General features: G+C 45.3%; 1 protein-coding gene and 1 pseudogene across 9 annotated transcripts in view; both read left to right on the forward strand.

Moving 5' to 3' along the window:
- Positions 1–14,112, forward strand: part of LOC101321628 (kinesin-like protein KIF16B) — a 278,548-nt gene that overhangs the window by 77,862 nt on the left and 186,574 nt on the right. The window lies entirely within an intron of this gene.
- On the forward strand, positions 2,731–7,273 carry LOC117308349 (phosphoethanolamine/phosphocholine phosphatase pseudogene; annotated as a pseudogene).

Genomic DNA, 14,112 nt, shown 5'->3' on the forward strand with positions numbered 1-14,112 from the left:
CACGCATTCTGCTCAGCAGCCTTATGCAGGGGGAATATATATTTTTTCACTTTATAGACAAGGAAACTGAGGCCCAGAGGGCGCTCAGTTAAGGAAGGAATAGGTGAGGTCAGCATTTGAACCCTGTCTCAAAGTTTGCTTGTGTCCCCACTATGCTGTCTAGTTCTTAATTGTTCCAAACTGACCTCACTTTTTTTTTTCATGTTCTAATTCATTGGCTTTTTTTTTTTTTTTTTGTCTTTCTCTGACCGTTGTCTTTTTGGTTTTTTCGTGTTTAAAGATTGATGAAAAAAAGTTGTCTGAAAAAGTGAGCCTGAATTTGCCGTGAATTTGGTTGTTCATCAGTGTTTTAAAAACCAGCATGGCTGGTGGCCACTGTTTAAGCACCATCTGCTCTGTTATCTCTATAAATGTCAAGGCACGATTTGCTTTCCCTAAAGCAAAAGCTCAGGTTTCCTTCTGCATCTTGTAACGCTCTTTCTTTAATCACGACTCTGATGTGTTTTATTTCCACCAAGGTTGTGCGTAGTCATTTCTTCTGCCTTGGCTCGTTTCTAGCCTTTTTCTTAAGCCCAGAGTCGTGGTTATTTCCCTGGGTATAATTTTTTTTTCCTGATGTGTTATTAGCTTTGTTCTTATATTAATGATTTCTCTGAGCATATTTCAGGTTCTTGTTTTTTTTTTTGAACTGTATCCAACCAGCTGTGTGTTCCTGTCTACCTTTGTAGGTAATATTTTACTTCATATGAGACTGGCTTTTATACAGTTGTTCTATTGCCCTCTACTACAATGATGGTTGTTTATAAAACAGAGATCTGAAATGTGCTCTCTGGCGAGGAAAAGTGGTCCAGATGTGCAAAGTGTTATTTTTTTGAGTGCTACATGCGAGGAAAGGAGGTGCAGTTCTGGTTTTGCTGTATTTCATCCACAGTCAGTGTGCCATGTTCCCAGTTTCTCCAAGATTGCCTTTTCCTCCCCTTTTTTTGAGGTTCCCCTTCTCCTGTGTGTGGATGTCCTGTGCACCTGTCACCTTTCACTGCTTATCTCGTTTGAATGAAATGGATAAAAGCTGTGTCCTTTCTTGAGTTTTTACCCATTCTGAGTGGTTGCACAATTCATTCTTTTGAAATATCTTGACTATTTTATAATTAGTTAAGTTGTCTTAACTGAGGTGACCCGGCTTTTACACTTGGATTTATCCCTAACTAGTTGTGTGACTTTGACCGAATTATTCTCTCTCTCTCTCTCTCTGTGTGTCTCATTTTTTTCAGTCATGACCAGGTGGGCTGGTGAGGTGAGCTCTCAGATTTCCTTCTGTTTGAGAAGGTTGTGGGTTCTTTCTCAGGAGGCTGCATGGAATTATCCCTGTGGGTCCCCTATCTTGGGCTTGGGTCCCAGATGGCTTCCTTTTGGCCCCTTGCTGCGGGACTTCTTTTGTTCTGGACCACTCTTCCTTTGTGAACGTGCCCTGAGCGCTGTTCTCAGTCCGGGCATTTATGTATCATGTACGTATGGCATGTTACACAAATCATTTGTCCTGCTGGATGGATTTTCATAAACTGAATGCACCCATATGCCCCATGTCTGGGGGAAGAAACAGAACGTGATCAGCCCCTGGGTGTCCCTGCTGTGCCCCCTTCTAGTCATTCCTCCCTCCAAGGAAGATGTCTGGCTTAACTCTAAAAGCATAGCTTGGTTTATCCTGCTTTCAAACTTTATACATATGGAACCATACAGAGCGTATTTTTTAGGTGACTGGCTTCATTTGTTCTGCATTGTGTTTGTGAGATCCGTCTATGTTTTTTGCAAAGTTGTGTTTATTTTCATTGTTGCATAGTATTATATAATGTGGCTGTATCGCAGTTGATTCATTCTACTCTTTGAATTTGGGTTGTTTCCTGGTTTGGGCTGTTAGAAATAGTGCTGCTGTGAACCTTCCTGTATGTACTGTGAGCGAATGTACATGTTTCTGATGGGTGTATGCCTAGAAGAATTACTGGGTCAATAGAGCGGGTGTCCGCTCTTCTTTAGTAGGTACTGAAAATAGTTTTCCAAAGTGGTTATACCATTCGCACTCCCACCTGCCACGTGTGAGGGTTCCATCTCCTCCCCAACATTTGCTGTTTTCTGTCCTTTTTTTTTTGCCATTTTTGTTGGGTGTGCAGTGGTGTCACATGGTGGTCCTGTTTTGAATTTCCTGATGGTATAAAAAACAAACCTTATTACCATTATTTTTAATTAGCCTCTTTCCCAAATGACTTCTCCTCGGACCTTGTCATCAAGTGAGTTGTCCCGTGTTTCCTCTCATCTGTCACCGGGCGCTGCTCCAGCCTTCTCCAGCTCCCCTCACATTGTCTGTGCGTAGACTTCCTCCCCACAACCCTATCCTGGAGAGCGGTCACTCACTCCTCCTGGAGAGCCGTCACTCTCTCTTCCTGGAGAGCTGTCACTCACTCCTCCTGGAGAGCCGTCACTCTCTCTTCCTGGAGACCTGTCACTCACTCATCCTGGAGAGCCGTCACTCTCTCTTCCTGGAGAGCTGTCACTCACTTGTCCTAGAGAGCCGTTGCACTCATCCTGGAGAGCTGTCACTCACTCAGACACCAGCTCATCACAAATGCTCTAGGGCGGGGGGGGGGGGTCCCTCCTGAGATACTTGGGGGATACCAGTGCAGTGATCAGAAATAGACCCAAACCTGGTGGGTCGTTAGGGTTCAACTCCTCTCATTTCCTGTCTTGGTGGAGTTTGACTACTCCTTCTCCTGGTCTCCTCACCCCTGAGGTCTCTTTTCAGCTCTTCTATGACAGAGCTGTTACTTTTAGCTAGGTCAGCATCCTTTCTGCAAAGTTAGAGAGTAATAACCATAATTGTAGTAGGAAACTCCAGGCAGATTTTAAATTTCTTAGATCTCCTTCCTCATCTTAGAAAGCCTTTTCGAGAAACATTCCCTGTAAACTAAACAAAGACCTCGACTGGGGGACGGGGAAGTGGAGGGAACGGCCCAGATGCACATCATTCAGGGCCCCTCGGGACTGGAGGGACTCGTGAGAACTGGAGCCCAGAAATTGGGGGGCGGATAAGACACGGCATCCCCTCCGATTTCTGTAAGCACCCCTTGCTCCATCCTGCGCCCAAGTACCTCAGCTAGCCCCTCTGCACACTCTTTACCCCCCAGACTCAGCGGGGATGGACCTCGGCAGCTGCCGCTCCCCACCCTGCAGGAGAAGCTCAGAGGTCCTGTCCCCCTTTCCTCTGAGGGACTCTCTTTGGTGACCACAGAAGGATTTGATCACTGAGGACAAAGCTAGCAGAGGAGCTCTGGACGATGGCTGGAGGTCAACAGCCCCTACAGGTGGTGCCCAGGGTGATGTACTGACAATGAGCGGGTGTTTTCCAGTTGCTGGCCTCCGATGCCTGTCTAGGGACAGCGGGATGGCTGCGCAGGGCACGCCACGCGCTTCCTCCTGACCTTCGACTTTGACGAGACTATCATGGACGAAAACAGCGACGACTCCATCGTGTGCGCTGAGCCCGGCCAGCGGCTGCCTGAGAGCCTGCGTGCCGCCTACCGCGAGGGCTTCTACAACTAGTACATGCAGCGCGTCTGCCAGTACCTTGGCGAGCAGGGCGTGCGGCCAAGGGACCTGCGTGCCATCTACGAGGCCATCCCCTTGTCGCCCGGCATGGGCGAGCTGCTGTAGTTTGTGGCCAGGCAGGGTGCCCGCTTTGAGGTTATTCTCATCTCAGACGCCAGCACTTTTGGCGTGGAGAGGGCGCTGTGTGCCGCCGGTCACCACGGCCTGTTCTGCCGCATCTTCAGCAGCCCGTCGGGGCCCAATGCTCGGGGGCTGCTCCACGCGCACAGCTGCGTTCACTGCCTCAACAACATGTGCAAGCACAGGGTGCTCAGCGACTACCTGTGCGAGCCGGCCCACGACGGCATGCACTTCGAGTGCGTTTTCTACGTGGGCGACGGTGCCAATGACATCTGCCCCATGGGGCTGTTGGCAGGAGACCACGTGGCCTTCCCGCGCCACGGCTACCCCATGCCCCACCTTATCCAGGAGGCGCAGAAGGCCGAGGCCAGCTCCTTCCGCGCCAGGGTGGTGCTCTGGGAAACCACCACCGAAGTGCGCCTCCTTCTGCAACAGGTGCTGAAGACGTGCCGAGGACGTGGCCTGCAGGGAGCACCCCGGCGGGGAGGGGGTAAAGGGGGGTGGGGGTCGGGAAAGACAAACCTAGCTTTATTACCCCCTTTCGCTTTGGTATGACCCTCCGGGGATTTCTGGAATCCTAGGTTCGTCCACTTGTGGGGACAGGAGGAGGGAGTTCGGAGCTGTCCCCATCTATGCAGTTAACCCAGCTCGGCGGCTGCCTTCCCCTGTTCCACTGCAAGCTGGTTCCGGAGTCTGGCCACACCCGGGTGGTGCGCATACCTGAGCAGGTGGCAGTGTTTCCAAAAACCTTGTCCTCGCAGCTGGGAGGAAGGGGTTCCCCGGCAGGGTAGAGAAGGAACATCTCCCGCTGCGTTGGGTTAACTGTTGCCTAGGGCTGCATGGCCTCCCTCCCCCAGTCTTCTGTCAAGGGGACCCGGTCCCGAAATCTCCACCCCCCCTTCCCCCACACCAGACTCCCTGCGGAGGGAAGCGGCGCTCTCTGCCCACGGTCCCAGGCCTAGATCTTGCTTTACCTGCTGTGACCCTACACTGCGCTCCTTGCCTCCCTTCCCCCACCCCGCCCCACCCTGTCAGCATCCCCACAGGAAAAAAAGCCAGAGGGAACAGACACCTCCTGGGGGTGGAATGAGGTAACGCACTGTCCGGGGCTCGCGTCTGGCCAGCCAGGGACCTCACAGAGCCCGAAGATGTCTCCTCGCACCCCAGCCTCGTCTATGCAGCAAGAACCAGGGACTTAACCAAAGTTTCCCCACCGACTGGGCCCTCCGAGTCCCCCTCCTCCCGTATGCAACAGAAAGCCATGATGTTTTAAAGCAGAGCCAGTGGAAATCCAAGGCCCTCCTGCCTCTTGGTGTTTCAGAGCTATAAAGGAGGTGAAGGGGCAGAAAATTAAAAAAAAACAAAACCAAAAAACCTAAACTTATTCTGGTAGCAAAACTTCACTTGATCAGAATGTTTGTGAATATCCGGGTTTAGTGACAAAAGCCCACTTAAATTGCGTGATTTCTGAAAAATCTTAATTAAAAGGCTTCAGGCAATCCTTATGGTTTAGAAAGTACAAGGTCCTAGTGAATGTGGTTTAATGTCTTTGATCAAGTTCAGGGGTCATCATCTAAACATCCTAAAGAGATCTTTGTATACTCCACACTGATTACAATGACAAATCTCCTTTGTTGAGTCTTAGTACTGAGTTCCTCAAAGTGCTGTGTCATTGTGTGTGGTTTAATTTTAAAATAAACACTCAAAGAGATCTTAAAGATCATCTTGTTCTCAGAACACAGAATGTTAGAACAAGGAGCTCAGGAAGGAATTTAAGTGAAACTCTTCCCTCATCCTACAGAAGAAAAACTTTTTTTCTTAAATGAAATTGAAGCCAAGAGAAATTGAGTTGGTCTTCAAGTTCTAGAGGTAGAACCAGGGCTAGATCCTGTTTTTTCCTCCTAATCCAGTGCTCTTTAATTATATCACTTATCTTATAAAATGGTTTCCAAATGCCTAGATCTTAATTCCAGAATGGTGCTTTACTTTGATAAAGAGAATGTGGCTGGCCCGCATCTTTTAGAATATAATTTTAATATGTAAAATCTGGAGACAAGATTGAGCCCATGGCATATTTAAATCAGCAAGCCATCCTATAATGGGTTTCATCTGTATTTAAATTATTTTCCTTCAGAGATTTTTGAAGTTGGTTTTGAATAAATGGCTTGTATTTATTGTTATATTAAGCCAGAGTTCTTTCTGGTTAAATTTAAAAGGAGTCTTTTGGTGTCTGCAGAATCTCCTGACATACTAGTCTAATATTGGTGAATAAAGCTACATTTGCATTTAAAACAAAAAATTGGAGAACAGGGTGATTTCTTCCCCTCAAACAATTGTTATCTTCTCAATGGGTTAACCTTATGAGATGTTTTAAATTTGGAGTTACAAGACAATTGACAACTGGCAATTCCAGTTGTGGAAAAAACCATATGTTTTTGAGTTATGCATATTCTGATTTTATAGTATGCGGTTAATATGATAATTGGAAGGAATATTGTGCTCCAGGGTGCATTTCAGTTTCTCAGCACTAGATGTCACTGGAGATGGAAGAACCAGCCCTCCTCCCGTCTTTTAGTTCCAGGGTCCTTGGTAGTGAATTTGTCTGAAAGGACTTGGCAGGTATTGCTAAGTGTACTGGGGCCTGGGTACTGATTTCTGGATGCTGAATCTGTGAGAGGTAAATGGTGAAGAATTCAGTAGAAGAAACGTCTTCTTGCAGCCACCTTGAGAATTGATGCTGAAAGATGTAAATATGTCCCCTCACGTTTTTGGAGGTTCTTTTCTCATTAAAAAAAAAATTAATTAATTGATTTTATTATTTTATTTTTGGCTGCATTAGGTCTTCGTTGCTGTGCAGGGGCTTTCTCTAGTTGCGGTGAGCTGGGGCTACTCTTCGTTGCGGTGCGTGGGCTTCTCATTATGGTGGCTTCTCTTGCTGCAAAGCATGGGCTCTAGGCGTGCGGGCTTCAGTAGTTGTGGCACGTGGGCTCAGTAGTTGTGGCACGTGGGCTCTAGAGCGCAGGCTCAGTAGTTGTGGCTCATGGGCTTAGTTGCTCCGCGGCATGTGGGATCTTCCCGGATCAGGGCTCGAACCCGTGTCGCCTGCATTGGCAGGCGGATTCCTAACCACGGAGCCACCAGGGAAGTCCTCTTTTCTCAGTTTTTAAAATACTTTTTTCCAAAGTTGCCTCAAATACCTGGGTAATATCTTACAGGTAAAAAATTTTTCTTAATCTGGGTGTTAGGTGGTCATTTTGATTAGCTTGCATTAGAAAGTGTTGTCACTTATTTGTATTTATTTATTTGTTTGCTTATATTTGCCCCTTAAAAGACTTTTCTTCTTTTACCTCGAGTTTTCCTGATTTTCAGCTCTAGAAATTCTTAAGAAAATGAAAATCTACAACTCCTTGCTTCTCTTTTTATCATCAGTTGTACATTTGATCATATTTACTCTAGGAAAGTAACCTTGACCCTTGGTATAGTGGACACAGCTTTCTCTTCCTTGGTTTCTGCTGGTTTGTGGACCCAAGAACCTTGATAGATAATCAGAATGAATTTTCTCCCAGCTCATTCCTTATTTTTGTGGAAACAGGGAGAAGGAGGCATTGCCATCCTTAGTGGCTGAGAGACAGCAGAGAATAACAGTTAAGGACTTGAACTCTGGAACCCGACTGCGTGGAATCCAGTGCCAGCCCGGCCAGCTGCTGGTTGTGTGACCTTGGGCAACTTCCTCAGCCTCACAGTGCTTCAGCTTCCTCGTCTGTGAAAGGGAGATAACAGTACCTGTCTCATCGGGTTGTTATGAGGATTAAATGAGGTTTTTGTGAAAGCATCGAAAGCAGCGCTTGGCAAATAACGTTCTTAGGTCTTGTTAAATAAAGAACTTCAGTTTCAGGCACTCTGTGGGCACTTTTATAAATGCTAAATAATCTGAAGTATATCCAGTTTAGCTAGGGAGGGAAGAAGAAAAATCTTTTTTTCTCTTAGAAAAGAACTAGGGACAGACTGTGATGGCCTTGTTGTCACTTTGTCCATTCCTTGGACATTTGTGAGCACCTGCTTGGTGAGAGAGATTGTGTGAACATGAATCAGACCCTTTCCATCTGGTGGGGAAACCAAACTTGAAACAAATAATGAAATCAATTGTTGTAGGTTCTCGGTTAATAAGAGTTAACTGTATCAGGGATGCATGTGGCTGCAGGTAACAGCACCCGGAGTGCAGAGAAAAGGTGCCTTAAGCCAGTTAAGGGTTGTCCTTTCTCCCCTCGTTGGATGAGAACTACACAGCTGGGCTGCTGGTGGCAAGGGTTCAGTGGTTCGCCCAGAGCTGAGGTCTGTGTAATTCCCTTGGTCTTTCTCTCAATGGTTTCACGACAGTTTCTGCAACCACGTAACCGCATGTGAGATTTAGTCAGGAGGCCTGGGAAGGGCAGTGGGGCATATGTTACAGACTTTATCCCTGTTCCAGCCCTGCTCAACAGCTTTCGCTTATACCTCATCGAGGAGCTGTGCTGCACGGCCCCTTCTGGCTGCAAGGAAGGCTGGGAGTGGTTTCCTCAGCTGGTACCCCTGCTGTCCCTAACGAAAGTGGGATTTGGTTCAGGAGGAAGAAAGGGGAAACAGAAGGTGGTTTTGACTGAAGGCGCTTGCTACGTGCCGGCCACTGTTGGAAGCACTGTGTTCTGAGGATGGCTGTTTGGCTCTAAGTCAAATGTCCTTTTTCAGTTTTGTGTCCAGAATTTGTGAAAACCTGTAGCCTAAATGGATTCCTTAGAACAAAAGCGCTTTTTTATTCTTTTTAGGTTGCTTTTTGGTCTTTTGCTATTAAAATGGTGAAAAGTTTCCTGCTAAAACCCTGTTGTCTTAGAAGATAGTTGCATTCTGAAAAATGAGTGATGTGTAGTTTCTCAGAACCTGGATTCATCTCTGTCCATTGAGTATTGATATTGGGTTGTGGTTAGGTTCTAAGGTTGGCCCTCCAAAGTCTGTTTAGCTCGGGGAACGAGGTAGCAATTCATTGGAATCTTGTAACAATTCTGCCATGTGAATGCTTGTTGTCCTATGACAGCAAATGGGGACTGGAGTCGATAAGGAGCTCATCACACAGCTAATAAGTGACCAGGCCGGCCAGAAATCAGTCTTAGGATTGGTGGAGACACGAAGGAGGGCTTGGTCAACAGGTCAAGCCTTCTGGAAGATGGTAGTGAGGATGCCAGAAAGGGTTCAGAGAGGAGTTGACCTTGTAGCCAGCGTAGAACTGAGTTGCCGTTGGGAGTCCTGGGTTGGGGTGATAAAGGCTTTCTGGTGGCCGGAGCTCAGAGGAAGCCATTACCCTGGGGAATCGGGGCTTTCGGGGAACCTGAGTAGGCTTGGAGCAAGGGGATTGGGGGTATGGGGGTGCCAAGGCTGGAGAAAGAGCACGTGTCAGATCAGGGTGGACTGAATTTCCCCCTTTAAAGCTCTCACAGCTTCTTTATTGCTTCAGGAAAAATACTCAGAGCTCATTTCAATTCTGAACATATATTCTGAAGACATTTTTCCAGTTTAGTTTCATTATCTGAACCATCACTGTGTCTTTTGAAGTGTCTAAGTAGTATATTGAAATCTCTTATTCATTTCTCTCATTTCACATTGAATTAATGGCATAGAATATTCAAAACGGATGGGGCCTTAGAGCCAGGCTTCTCCAACCTTTCTGTACCGTGGTTGGGAGCGTCTGGCACCTGAACACAGGGAGTCAGTGTCCGAGTTTAGGTCAGAAGATAATAATCTGTTTATCCAGTGCGCCTTCTACCCGATCAGTACTTCTTGATGCGTTTTCCCTGGTCCCCGTGTATGTCCCTTACAGGACACTGATGTTGGGTTAATTATTTGCAGTTATGTATTTAACAAGTGTCCTCCCTGGCTTCTGGTTCTAGTCCTTAGTTGAGTTCTTGACACAAAGCAGACGCTCAGGAGCTGTTTGTTGATAGACTGCTCCAGTGTTGATGCGGTTCCTTGAGAGAGAGAAAAACCCTCGTTCAAATAAGTGTGGGCAATACTGGATTAAACAAAATTCAACAGGCTTGTTTATAGCAGTTTGGGAGAGCCTTGTGTCTGTGGCTCTAAGGGGGGACTGCTCACTTCACACTCACTGTGTTCTGAGGATGGCTGTTTGGCTCTAAGCCAGGTGTCCTTTTTCAGTTTTGTGTCCAGAATTTACAAAAACCTGTAGCCTTAATGGATTCCTTAGAACAAAAGCGCTTTTTTATTCTTTTTAGGTTGCCTTTTGCTCTTAAAATGGTGAAAAGTTTTCTGCTAAAACCCTGTTGTCTTAGAAGATAGTTGCCTTCTGAAAAATGAGCGATGTGTAGTTTCTCAGAACCTGGACTCGTCTCTGTCCATCGAGTATTGACATTCGGTTGCAGTTAGGTTCTAAGGTTGGCGCTCCAAAGTCTGTTTAGCTCAGGGAGCGAGGTGCCAAGATGCTGACTTAGCCAGTCCTTAGAGAGGGGATCAGGGCGGTGATGGCACATAGAATAGGTCAGCAGCGGCCGAGTGGCCAGTCGGCTGGGGGATTCTGGCTTCATCCAGAGTGTCAAGAGCAAATGGTGTGACGTTATCTTGGGAATGTTGGTGATACTGCGGTACCCGTCATATGATGGGATTCAGGAAATGTTTCCCTAGCGTGTGCGGGAGTCCCTCCGTTCCAGAGATTGGCTTTGCCCTTTACCTTTGTACCAGTGCTTATGTAACATTAGGGTTACGTTATCCTCCCAGCTCCCAGTCAGTAGAGCTCGGTGGTTTAGAGCATCTGCTCTGAGCCAGTGAGTTTGGGGTTGAACCCTGGCTTGGCCACTTGGGACTTTGGCCAATTCCTCAATCTTGATAAGCCTCAGCTTCCTCCTTAAAGTGGGGCTAATCATCATTTTTACCTCACTGGAGTAAAACATGTATAGAGGTAATCTGCACAACTGCTTTGCACAGTGTCTACAAGAGAGGTTGGCGAATTTCCTGTAAAGAACCAGATAGGGAATATTTTAGGAACCGTATGCATATTACTAAGCGAAAGAAGCCACTCTGAAGACTACATACTACAAGATTCCAACTATATGGCCTCTGGAAAAGGTAAAACTATGGAGACAGTGAAAAGATCAGTGGTTGTCAGAGGTTAAGTTGGGGGGAAGGAAGGATGAACATGCAGGAACACAGAAGGTTTTTAGGACAGTGAAGCTATTCTACGATGGGACACACGTCAAAGGCCATAGAACGTATGACACCAAGAGTGCAGATAGTTTTTCGCAGTGATGGCTGATCCTCTAATTCTCTTGACATTGTCTTTCCTAGAACAGAAGTTTTTCATTTTAATGAAGCCCAGCTTGGTGATGATTTCTTTCATTGATTTTGCTTTTGGTGTTGTATCTAAAAAGTTATCACCATGCCAGAAGTCATCTAGGGTTTATCCCATTTTGTCTTCTAGGAGTTTTATAGTTCTGTGTTTTACTTTTAGATCTGTCGTCCATTTTGGGTTAATTTTTGTGAAACATTCCTGCACGCTGTCTACTTTCTCTGTTGAAGCCCTTAGCTTATTTTTTTTAATTTATTTTATTGAAGTATAGTTGATTTACAATGTTAATTTCTGCTCTACAGCAAAGTGATTCAGTTATAGATATATACTTTCTTTTTCATATTCTTTTCCATTATGGTTTATTATAGGATGTTGAATATGGTTCCTTGTGCTATATAGTAGGACCTTGTTCTTTATCCATCCTATGTATACTAGTTTGCCTCTGCTAATCCCAACCTCCCAATCCATCCCTCCCCCGTCCCCTCCCTCCCCTTTGGCAACCACAAGTCTGTTCTCTATGTCTGTGAGTCTGTTTCTGTTTCATAGCTAAGTTCATTTGTGTCATATTTTAGATTCCACATGTAAGTGATATCATATGGTATTTGTCTCTTTCTGACTTACTTCACTTGGTATGATAATCTCTAGGTCCATCCATGTTGCTTCAAATAAAGTCCTTAGCTTATTAATCATAGTTTTTAAAGAGTCTTAGTTTGGTAATTCTGGCTTCCCTGCCATGTGTGACTCTGGTTCTGAAGCTTTTTCAGCTTTTCAGACTGCTTTTGTTTTTTTGCATGCCTTGTAATTTTTAGTTGGAAGATGGGCATGAGGGGCTGTGAGGGGAACTTTAATAAATCGGCCTGTGTAATGTAGTGGTGAGGTTTGGGGAGGGGGAGCATTCTGTAGTTCTGTGATTAGGTCTTATCTTCCGGGGGGCCTGTGTCCCTGGACTGTGAACTTCACGGTGCTCCTCAGTCGTCCCCGTGTCCCCTTAGGTGGGACAGGGTGGCTGGAGGGGCCTGGAGTTGGGTATTTCTCTTCCCCCAGGTAGGTGAGGCTCTGGTAAAATGGTTTCTCCTGAGGGCAGGGCTTGTTAAGATAAAGATGCAGATGTAGAGAATGGACTTGAGGACGCGGGGAGGGGGAAGGGTAAGCTGGGATGAAGTGAGAGAGTGGCATGGACATATATACACTACCAAATGTAAAATAGATAGCTAGTGGGAAGCAGCCGCATAGCACAGGGAGATCAGCTCGGTGCTTTGTGTCCACCTAGAGTGGTGGGATAGGGAGGGTGGGAGGGAGATGCAAGAGGGAGGAGATATGGGAACATATGGATACGTATAGCTGATTCACTTTGTTATACAGCAGAAAGTAACACACCACTGTAAAGCAATTATACTCCAATAAAGATGTTAAAAAAAATAAAGTTAATCATCAAAAAAAAAAAAAGAAGAAGAACAAAGGGCTCTGGCATATGTAAAAATGGCTACATTCCCCACCTTCTTCTGGAAGCACCAGGGAATTTTTCTCTGATATTCTCTGTGAGGATCTGGGGGAGCTCCTGGAGAAGATCTCACAGAGGTCTGGGGACTCCCCCCTCCCCCCCAGGGCTGGGGCTCCCTGGAGTTTTTAAGCATCAGACCTGCCCACTCTGAGCTCCACCAATTTGTCAGATTGCCATTTAGGTTTTCCTACCCTGGCACCTTCTCTTGGGTTTCTGTTCCGGTAAGTTGTGATTGCCTGTATCTGACTATCTCTCCAATTTGGGGGCAGCAGTTTGCCCTGTGACCTCACTTCTCTGACATCTAAGAAGAGATGTTGGTTTTCAGGGTTTTTTCCCCGCAGCCTTTTACTTATTGTTAGGACAGTGTGACTTTTAAACTACCTACATAGTGGACTAGAAACCAGAAGTTAGCTCTTTTTTTCTTTGAAATTAATACCAGAATGGGATTCTCATTCAAGCCCTCATCTGTGTTTAGTCATGTTTTGCCTATTGTAATAATTTATATTTTTGTTACAAAGCTATAGTAATCAAAATAGTATGGTACTGGCATATAAACAGACATATAGACCAGTGGAACAGAATTAAGAGCTCAGAAATAAGCCCATGCATATTCGATCAACTAATATTTGATGAGGGATCCAATAATATTGAATGGGGAAAGAGTAGTCTCTTCAAGAAAAATGGTGCTGAGAAAACTGGGCATAAAAGAATGAAATTAGATGCCATCTTTTACCACTTACAAAAATTAGCTTGAAATTAAAAGACTTAAACGTAAGACCCAACACTGTAATATTATTATAGGAAAACATAGGGAAAAAGCTTCTTGACCTTGGTCTTGGCAGTGATCTTTTGGAAATGACACTGATATCAAAAGTGCAAGCAATAAAAGCAAAAATAAACAAGTGGGACTACGTTAAACTAGGAAGCTTCTACATGGCACAGGGAACAACAGAAGGAAAAGGCGGCCTGCAGCATGGGAGAAAGTAATTGCAAACCAGCTATCTGATAATAGGTTAATACTGCTAAAAACAAACAATCTGATTAAAAAATGGACAGAGGACCTGAATAGACATTTTTCCAAACAAGACTTACAGATGGCCAACAGATACAGGAAAAGATGCACAGCATCACTAATCATCAGGGAAATGCAAATCAAAACCACAATGAGCTATCATCTCACACCTGTCAGAATGACTCTTACGAAAAAGATGAGGTAACAAGCGTTGGCAAGGATGTGGAGAAAAGGGAACCCTTTTGTACTGTTGATGGGAATGTAAATTGGCGCATCCACTATGGAACACAGTATGGAGGTTCCTCAAAAAATTAAAAATAGAACTACCATATGATCCAGCAATTCCATTTCTGGGTATATATCTGAAGGAAATAAAATCACTATCTGGAAGAGATATCTGCATCCCTATGTTCACTGCAGCATTATTTACAATAGCCAAGACACGGAAATAACCTAAGTGTCCATTTATGGATGAATGGATAAAGAAGCTGTGAGATAGATATCTATATAATAGAATATTATTCAGCCATTAAAAGGAAGGAAATCCTGTCTTTT

This window comes from Tursiops truncatus, chromosome 15 (genome assembly GCF_011762595.2).
Source record: "Tursiops truncatus isolate mTurTru1 chromosome 15, mTurTru1.mat.Y, whole genome shotgun sequence".
In the NCBI taxonomy this organism is placed as follows: domain Eukaryota; kingdom Metazoa; phylum Chordata; class Mammalia; order Artiodactyla; family Delphinidae; genus Tursiops; species Tursiops truncatus.